Consider the following 7,924-nt stretch of genomic DNA (forward strand, 5'->3'; position numbering starts at 1 on the left):
TATCTTTTCATGTAAAAAAAAAAAAAGAAAAAGAAGAAGAACGATTTGTTTCAATTTAGTCCAATAAGTGGTGCAACTCATGTTCATGGGCAGACCTACGTAGTAGTGAGGGGTTCGACTGAACCCCTGAACCTAATAAAAATACACATATACTTCTATTAATTCATATTTCACTACCACCATCATTTTGGCATCATGCTTTACAAATGGCCACACATCTCTTAAATATTTTACCAAGTAAAAATCTTCATAATCACTCACTTCTCAAAATCCTATATCAAAAACACTCATCATACACTCACTTTTGTGTATTTGGTTTCTTATGTTATCATTTATTCTCTTCCACTATCATAAATAAGCTCTAACCTTCTTCAACCTCGTGTGTCTTCTTAGGATATCCATCAACCAATTGTGGTTACAAAATCTATGATATATCCTAAAATAAAATTATCATTTGTCATCATGTGTTATTTGATGAAATTGGATTTCCCTTCTCAAAGTTGCATACTCCCTCTTCCACGTCTTACAACTTTTAAGTCACACCACGACAAACACACCAAATTGTCAACCCTCCCCAATATATCCTCGCATAGTCCAGTCCACCTCTCAAACTGACACACAACAACAACAACAACAACAACAACAACAAATGGACAAGCCCATCCCTCAAAATACACTCTATCATGCCTAGTACAATTGGGTTTGGTGTGTGGATGTAAATGGTAGGTGGTCTGATAGCGAAAACCTGATATCAGGTGGTTCAGTGGATCTTAGAGAGACCCTGATGCCAACTTAAAAATTGTTGTTTGGCCTAACTCACCTCCATAAAATCGGCTTGTGAGATGAGAATAGTCTTATATATAAACACTTATTCAGATCATCGTGAGACTCTAACATTTGAAGGAGAATATACAGTATTAACATGGGATAACTTTCTTTCTTTAATAAAGATTAAAAATGGATTCGCCAAATATTGCAAGGTTCAAAAGAGATATTAACCTCAATAAAAATATATATACCAAAATTGACCAATCCATTAAAGATGAGGTGACATGTATTGCTTGTTGCATCAATAAAGACTAAATCTTTATATCGAACTATATCTTGGAACTTCAAACTTCAAATACGATTGAAGATTCTTACAGTGATTTGGCCAACTTCCCTTTACATTTCAACTTCAATGGTCATATCTTGCCATGCATGTCCCCCCAAATTAACTTTCTCTTTCAATACTTTTGCTCAATTTGTTATTTTAATTTAGGTTTTTTGACTGGAATTTTCAATTGTGGTTAGGAATTTCAGTCCAACATGTAGTCGGTGTTATGATGGAATAAACTCTAAATACCCTAAACTAACCCATTGACTATTTCCTTATATAGACGAATTTTCATTATTTGAATTTTTTCAAGATTTCAAAGATCCTATAACACTTGATCAAAAAAGATCCTATCATTGAATATATATATATATATATATATATATATATATATATATATATATATATATATATATATATATATATATATATAATTAATCATCAAAATATAATGGCAAGTGCTATATACGTTGCCTTGTTATATCAAAGAAGTTCACATGCATATTCCCATATGCACCCCAATATGCTGCTGGTAACAAGAAATATGCAGGAAACTTCGTTCGTGGTAATAGTTAATGTAGATAGGGAAGTGTTAGTCCATAACATGTTTTAAACATAAACTACATCAAAAGTGAATAATTGGGATGCATCAATTCAGTAAAATATGAGGAATTGAGAAAAAGACAGATCCATAAATTTTAATAAGTGAGGTCAAAGTCATGTTATAAAAAGGGTATTTTTAACGAGTGCTCCCGGGACACTCTTTAAGCATTCCAAAATAAACAATTATTCTTTAAAAAAGTCAAATATTTCGATTTCCAAAGCAATGATTACATGCATTTTTTAAAATACTTACTACTTATGGATCTTAAAGAGTGTCTCGGGGGCACTCGTTAACATTTCCCTTATAAAAAATACAAGTTGTTATTTTTATCAATCTAATAATTACAATATTATAGGATACTCGTTATCATTCTTCTTAATTTTATAGTTTGTTGTAGTGTTATGAATGGATCAAATGAAGATAATAATACTATATAAATAGAGTCACATTGCATAAATATCTAAGCATTTGTTAAAAATATAATAAGCAAGTGGAGTCGGTTGACCCCATTGCCCGCACACTAAATTCGTGTCTGGATTGAGACTGTTTTATGACTTATTTCTCATGTAGATGATAACCTATTGTATTTATTGAGTTTTTTTTACACATTGAATTTAAATTTGTTTTGGATAGTAAATGAAATGACAAATAATTATTCAAACCCTGACCATGATGTCCGACGCCAATTAATTTTAACATTTTTGTCCGTTGAACTAAAACTTGGGGACATATTGAGTTTAATTTCATGCACTATATTATTCAAAAAAGTTTTACCTCATTACAACAAAGGGAAATGGTTAAAATAATATGTGTCAACAATCATACGTGTTTCAATATAAAAAGTATTTTATAAATTAAATATAGTCAATAATTATGTAAGTTTTTTTTCTTCATAGTTATGTAATTTGGGCCGAACTTGAAATGGATTATATATATATATATATATATATATATATATATATATATATATATATATATATATATATATATATATATATATATATATATATATATATATATATATGCGCGCAGAGGAGCGATCGACAGAGTGATCAATCAGTATATATTAAAGAATGAACTAAAAAAATTAAAGTTTTTTTTGTCTTTAACCCTTATTTTTCTTGAAAAGAGGTTATAATAATATTTAAAGTGTGATAAATGATTGTTTCAATTAAAATTTGAATTTTGAATCTCCTAAATGGACTGATTTTTTTTTTTTATACAGTAAAGCAAGTAACAAAAACTAAGAAACATTACAAACTTCTTGAAATTCTAAGGGATGTGTTGGGACATTTCCCTTCCACATGTTAATGAAATTCTAAAAGACATTGACTTTTTTTTTTTTTGTCGTGACAAAGACATTGACTTTAACAAAGACTAAGAATGACAAGAACTTGAATACATGTACGTATGAACCCTAAGTTCATTAAAAACATTGTAGTGCACAATAAACGTTTAGTCTAGAGAGAAAATTGATTGGTACATAACGTGCTATGGCATGCACAATCCTTGTGAGGATATGATTTGAGTTTAATTAAATTGCAATTTTATCCACATGAAAAGATTGATACCTTAATTGATTTGTTAACAACTGGCAAATGTTATTGATTTTACAATAAAATAGCATGACCTACCTATATGATTAAACATTTCTTACATTATCCCAAAAGAATTTACACGATTTATTGGATTACACCATACGAAGTACAAAATTGCAGATGAAGCTTGTATATAATAACTGAGATTATGTAGTTTGGCAATTGGCACATTAACATAACATACTAACAGAATCAACGTTAAAAAGTAACTTAATTAGTTAATTATGATATATGTGGATGGTGGTGAATATGTATATTATTAAGCAACAAAGGTCTGATTTAAAGGTTAAAATAATTAATTTTGCATGTCGAATCAAATCTTTGGAAAGTAAATAAGAATATTGTGAGGTCTAGATAATGCTTCTATTTTTTATGTTGTTAGTTGCACTTTGGTTATGCTCAATATGCCTAAAGTGCTCAAAATTCATAGGTGATTGATCTCCTATAAAGTAATATCCACCAATTTTTTAGGCTTTGGTTTTAGTGGGGAAAGCGGCTTCCACACACACTCTACTTTCATCTCAAATTTTTAGTGAAAATGTATGTAGTTAATTTAGTCTTTGCATAAAATCATGGCTCTAAAAAGTATTCCATTTGTTCCATATTTTATTTTGTCAATTTTGTTCCATATATTAATTCGTTATAAGGTTTGAACACATGAATTAATAAATTCAATTAATATTATAAGTTTCATAAAAATATATTGTGTAGTTTAATAAACTATTACTTTTTCTTTTGAATTGATTATAGGAAATAAAAATAAAACATTAATAAGAAAACGATAAATAATACTTTGTTTATATTGTACTACTCCCATCCTAAATATAAGACTCTCTTCAAAAACTTGCCCCTTTCAAATTTTCATCAATATTAGTTATTTCCTTACAGTAATACCCTTAATTACTTTGTCTTGTTTTGTAGCAAACAAAGTAAACAATAAATATTGATATAAGAAAAATAAACTCATCCTCTCTCATATAAAGAGTAAATTTAAAAAACAATATTAATTGTTAACAAATTTAATAATATCATCAACTTTCTTAATACCTTGTTTTAGCCATGCAAGGTTCTATTTATAAGGAAGGAGATAGCAAGATATAAAATATAACAATTTTTGCTAAAAATATCACCAATTGAGAGCCGACAGAAACACTTCCTAACTTTTATAAAAGTAATTAAAATGATTGAAATCATTCAAAGTATAATGATATTTCGAAAGAATCAGAACATGCAAATATGAGTGTAGGACCCTATTTCACATCACTAAAATATAGCCTCATGTTATTTATGCTTTGAGTATCATGACTAATTTTGAACATATAGGTCAAAAAGAAAGTGGCATGCATATAGCATGGTGTGATCTATCATCAACTCATTAGTGCAAGTCTTAGCAACCCTTGCAAAAAAGCAATGCTCATAAAGGACCACGGATTTTAGTTGCTAAACATTTTCTTTGTTCAAAGATCCAATTCTCTCATTAAAAAAGAAAAAAGTGTGTGTGGAAGTCAAGTATGTCTATAGTCCTCCAAAGTCATTCATACATAACTGAGAATATATATGGCATCGTAAATACAATTATCATACATGATATTTGAGTTGTTTAAATATGCAAGTGGGTTAGGTTAGGTCCCTTCAAGACAGTTCAGCTAAACTATATATGCTTGAAATTAATATTCAATGTTTGAGGTAATCGAATCCAAATCATTTTTCATCGTGACTTTTCTTCCTTGTAACTAGGGATTGGTTATGTCTCATTTTATTAGTGGAACTTGTAATAAAAATATGGAAGAATTATATGTATTCGAACATACTCCAAGATCTTAAGACAATATCATCAGGTCAATCCAAACAGATATTATTTCTACATTAATAATAGAATAGTCTCTATTTACATGGAAACTGAAGGGATGGATATCCGTGTGTGCCTGGATGGTGGTAGAAGTCCAGAATAATTAGATGGGTTCAATCTCTATTTGCTTTTTAGGGGCTCTTTTAAAGAATCTAGTTATCAAGTTTAAAAATGATAGTAGAGCACACATAATTGACTCAAATACCGTATAAAGTATTTATACAGTGAGCAATACTTTTTTACCTTTATTTTTTAAATATAGAGGAGAACTTTTATCACACAAAAATTGAGTTGTGTAATTAACTAATTTGACTACCTCATTAACCATTAAATTGTATTTTTTTTAAGAAATTAAATTGTATATTATTAACCACATTTTTAACATGAATAAAAATTTAAATTTAAATGAATAATAATATTTGGTTATAAATACCATTAACCGGTATGTCCATAACAATCATCCTCTTACATTTGCACCTCCTCAACATTTTCTTATTGCACGCTCAATCACATCAACTGATGAAATTATAGCCGAGTGGACTATATATCGTGTAACACCTCAATTTTCACTTAATCATTGGTAATTATGTGAGGATGTGTTTTTTTTTTTTTACAGATTGAGGATCTGTTTTTGATCATGTATATACGAATTTGATTGTGTTTAAGGTGTTTTAATCCTAGAGGATTAGTTTAAAAATTAGTAGATTAAGTTAAAACTTCTTCAGAAAAAAGTTAAGGCTTAATTGCACTTTTACCCCCTATATTTTGCCAATTGTGCAATTTTGCACACCATTGTTTCAAACGAGCGATTTGCACCTTATATTTTGCCAATTGTGCGATTTTGCACCCCATTGTTTCAAATGAGCGATTTTACACCCCATAGTTTTCCCCCTATCTGATTTTGCACCCCAAAAAATCAAAAAAATATTCAGTTTTTTTCCAAAAAATTTAAAAAATTAGAAAAAAATCAGAAAATATAATCAGATTTTTTTTAAAATTCTGGAATTTAATTTTCAAAATACAAAAAAAGTAAATTTTCAAAATTTTAAAAAAAGGTCAGATTTTTTTAAAAAAATTCTGGAAAAAAATTTAATTTTTAAAAATCTGGATACCAATTTAAAAAAAAGGTCAGATTTTTTAAAAATTTTGAATATTTACTTTTTTTTGTATTTTGAAAATTAAATTCCAGAATTTTAAAAAAAAATCTAATTATATTTTCTGATTTTTTTTCTAATTTTTTAAATTTTTTTCGATTTTTTTAATTTTTTGGAAAAAAATTGAATATTTTTATGATTTTTTGGGGTGCAAAATCAGAAAGGGGGAAAACTATGGGGTGCAAAATCGCCCGTTTGAAACAATGGGGTGCAAAATCGCACAATTGGCAAAATATAGGGTGCAAAATCGCTCGTTTGAAACAATGGGGTGCAAAATCTCACAATTAGCAAAATATAGGGGGGCAAAAGTGTAATTAAGCCATAAGTTAAAATCAACCAAAATAGACAAAAATTAATTATGATGTTCCTCGCATGTGCGAGCTAACACACAAAGAATAGGCTTGCATGTGTGCGCCAAATTTGGGAAGAACCAAAATCATGTGTCGCATACATGTGCGATGCGATCAGCTAGCATATGCGGGAGAAGTTTTAATTGAAATGTAATATTTTACATCGCATCGTGTGAACAACATTGTGGCTGATTTCATTCCCTTTTTTCTCCAATTTTTAGGTTTTTTCATCAGATTCTTTCAATCTTTTCCACATTTCTTCATAACAAATTATATGCATAAAACCCTAGCATCCATTATCTTCTCTTCTTTAACCCTCATAATCCTCCAATTTCGCATTGATCTCCTACGAGATCAAATCTCATCATTGAGAGAATATTACAAATCCATACCTATATCAATCCAAATATATAAAAACACTTATGGAGTTAATTAAATTGAGCTTACTTTTTTAAATTATTTTTTCAAATGGAAACTTACTTTTTTTAATTTACATTTACATCTAATCAACTATAAACGAAGAGACTGAACACTTAACTTCTAGATGAATGTTCAAGGCTTTTTCTGATATTTCCTTTTATCAACTATCATGTTTTTCCTTTGAGGAGTGCTATTCATCGCGAGGTGTTTTTTCAAGAAGTTCTCGCGAAATCGATGGTAACCAATCAAAATCTGCTCATGGCCACAATTCACGGAAGGTGGTAGGTGGAAATAAAATTGATGGGCCCAACTATAGCTATAATTGTCCTATCGTGATCTTTTCTGGAAAATATATTCACTATATGCAGCATTTCACTTTTTCTTTACATTTAGATTCCCCTTTGAATAGTTAATTTGATTTGGGATTTATCCATTTTTCTAAAGTAAGTTCCTTTAGGACAAGTAACGATGCAAGTTTGGGGTTGTGATGACATTAGGTCATATAACACTTTTGTTATGGTTTTTATGTAATTTTGGTTGAGTTCAGGTGATTATGCATGAGTTAGAAGCTGCAAAAAGAGTGATTTTTTATGTTGAAGCTAGTAGGAAACTGTATTCCAATTTATAGCATCGGAGTCCGGTTTATGAAGCTGTTTTGTGACATTTGGTCTCGTAAAAAACCGTGCTCCGATTTATGAGCATCGGGCTACGATTTGGCAGACACTCCAACTGGGACCTGAGTTTAATGAAGCAATCGTACTGCGATTTTTAGCATCGGTGTACGATTTTTGCGAACCAGAATTTTCTCTATAAAAGCTTAACTGCATTCTAAGCCAAGGGTTCAAAATTTTGG

The sequence above is a fragment of the Medicago sativa genome, chromosome 8, assembly GCF_051527215.1.
Source record: "Medicago sativa cultivar Bolivia chromosome 8, Bolivia_mono, whole genome shotgun sequence".
Lineage (NCBI taxonomy): Eukaryota > Viridiplantae > Streptophyta > Magnoliopsida > Fabales > Fabaceae > Medicago > Medicago sativa.